Genomic DNA, 2254 nt, shown 5'->3' with positions numbered 1-2254 from the left:
TAATTACCTGTTTTCATTCCTGTACATGCTTTTCCATGTTCCAGTTTTCATATTAGGATCTATTTTGAAGCCCCCACAAAAAATACATGGGTCCATTTTAGTCTCTTCTTGCTGCATCACCGCTGCGCACATAGAGTGAAAATGGGCCATTTTATGTCCTGTCTCTGTTACTTTACCACTTAACGGAAAAGTGGATGACAGAAGCTTCCTGGGCCGCTCGGGATCTATGGGCATTGCATTCCTCTTAGAGTGAACCTCAAGTTCCGTCATCCTGAGTTTGTAGTGACTCTCTTTGTCTCTCTTCTCTCTGCTGCAGGATGACAGTGATGGGATCCCGTGGTCGGAGGAGCGGGTGGTGCGCAAGGTGCTTTACCTCTCCCTCAAAGAGTTCAAGAGTGCACAGAAACGGCAGCTGGATGGGGACGGAAACCAAACCAATGGTGAGTTTATCCCCGTACGCCTCTATTTAAGTGCCACAAGACATTCAGAATTATAATTGTTACTATGTGCGTTTACCACAGTGTATTATAACTGCGTGTGTATGTAAGCCTTTGCTATGACTGACAGCTTACTGACACAAACTGGCTTCATATTAGCTTTTCTTCAAATCGCTGGAATACATCAACTGCTTGGCAGCCGACAAACAAATTGAATTTACTCTTTACACAAACCAGAAATTACGAGACACGCAGCTCTGTTTTCACTCCTTTTCTCTCTGAATAAAAACTAGGCCAGCCTGGATGTCTGGCAGGTGCCTCATTTAAAACCGTCCAATCCAATATTTGGACATCTGTAATCAGCACAAATGGGAGATAAATGAAATAGAAAACAGGCGCACAGTAATTGGAGGATGTTTTGAACTGAAGCAATCTGACATATTGAAAACTTCCACTGGGATTTCAAAGCTCCTGCAACAGAATTCCTGTGGAAGAACGCCACCGTCGCCTCCTTTTGTTTGGTGCGGCTTGGCTGATGTCGTTCCTCTGACTGAAGGAGATGTTGTCGCCTGTGCGTTTGCCAGTGATGAAGATGAGACACGTCGTCTGTGATGGTGCGACCTGATGGTAGCCGCTTACAGTGTCGCACTCTCAAACGCACATCCTGCTTCTTTTTAGATCCACATGATACAGAAGTAGTGTGACTGCATCTTCCACTATTCCGATTCTTGTTTGGTCTTGTTTTTGTGTAGCAGCGAAGGTTCAAAGCCACGCTTAACTGTACGCCGACAAGGAGGCGGCGGACGAGGAGATTCTGTATTCTTTAGTCATTATAGCACTTTGGAAGCACAGTGGGAATGTGAGTAAGGAACTTCCTGAAGGAATTACATTGTTCCCTACTAGAATTCAGTAGCGACTAAGCACCTGTAGCCTTGGATCGATCCTCTAGCCGGCTTATTTAAACACAAAATCGTATTCCAGGTGGAAGCTTGCTTACAGAACAGGAAGAGTTCAGGGTCTTTGCTTTTTTGTGTCGTCGTAAACCTCAAAAACAGCACACGGGATGGGGAGTGAGGGGGGGGGGGGGGCGGACGAAGCGTTTGTTTTGAACCGAGCTGCCACCGCGTCTTTGTTTGACACGGCTGCTCCCCCTCCTCCCCTACAAAAAAAAGAGCCCTCAGCCAGCCAACAGTGGAGACTTGAACTTCACACGTGCCTCAGAAGCTATTCTCAGCTGACATTAACACAACCCAGACGCGGAAAGAAAAGAGGGCGAGAAAAAGGGAGAAAGAGAAAGAGAGAGAAAAGAGAGAAAAGAGCCTCTTAAAGTTTACGCCCCAGCCGAGGACGCCAGGCGCTTATCCAGCACGGCGCAGCGCAGGGACGCCGCTTTTGAAATGTAGCTTATCATCTCTACCTACAGTCCCGTTTTGTGTTTTTTTTCTCACCACCTTTTTTCCATTTTTCTCCTGCGTTTCTTTATTATTTTTTCACACCTTCATTTCACCCTCTGTGCCTGCCTGTGCCGCTCCCCCTCCCTTTCCCTTTCCCAGCAGCTCCTGTGTGTGTGTGTGTGTGTCTGTCTAGCATCTCATAGCTGCCACTCCAGAGCTCCTCAGGGCCTTTTAAGCCGCCGCGGGTAGCTGACCTTATCGCCTGAATAAAAATGACTCATTAGAAAGCTTCGGCGGCCTGTCGCACCGGGGGTAACGACGGCAGCCCGCGCCGACACAAAAGGGAGCCGGGGCTGAATAGACGGGGCCCCGCTGTTTTAGAGCACCGTGGGTTAGCGAGGCTTTTCGGAGGCGAGGTGAGCG

At 48.2% G+C, this 2254-nt stretch overlaps 1 protein-coding gene across 2 annotated transcripts in view; it reads left to right on the top strand.

The window, feature by feature from the left end:
- The first annotated feature begins 297 nt into the window (after positions 1-297).
- Positions 298-2254, top strand: part of LOC143000449 (protein Jumonji-like) — a 41093-nt gene continuing 39136 nt past the window's right edge. For both annotated transcript variants that reach the window (XM_076149764.1, XM_076149763.1), the window contains exon 1: positions 298-440. The gene's annotated coding sequence lies outside the window, so the exon portion shown is untranslated. The remainder of the gene's footprint in view (positions 441-2254) is intronic.

Source organism: Genypterus blacodes, unplaced genomic scaffold (genome assembly GCF_046128005.1).
Source record: "Genypterus blacodes isolate CSIRO-AG114 ecotype Tasmania unplaced genomic scaffold, CSIRO-AGI_Gbla_v1 ptg000048l_1, whole genome shotgun sequence".
Lineage (NCBI taxonomy): Eukaryota > Metazoa > Chordata > Actinopteri > Ophidiiformes > Ophidiidae > Genypterus > Genypterus blacodes.
Note: the sequence above shows the minus strand (reverse complement) of the source record. Positions and strands in the feature narration are given on the sequence as shown.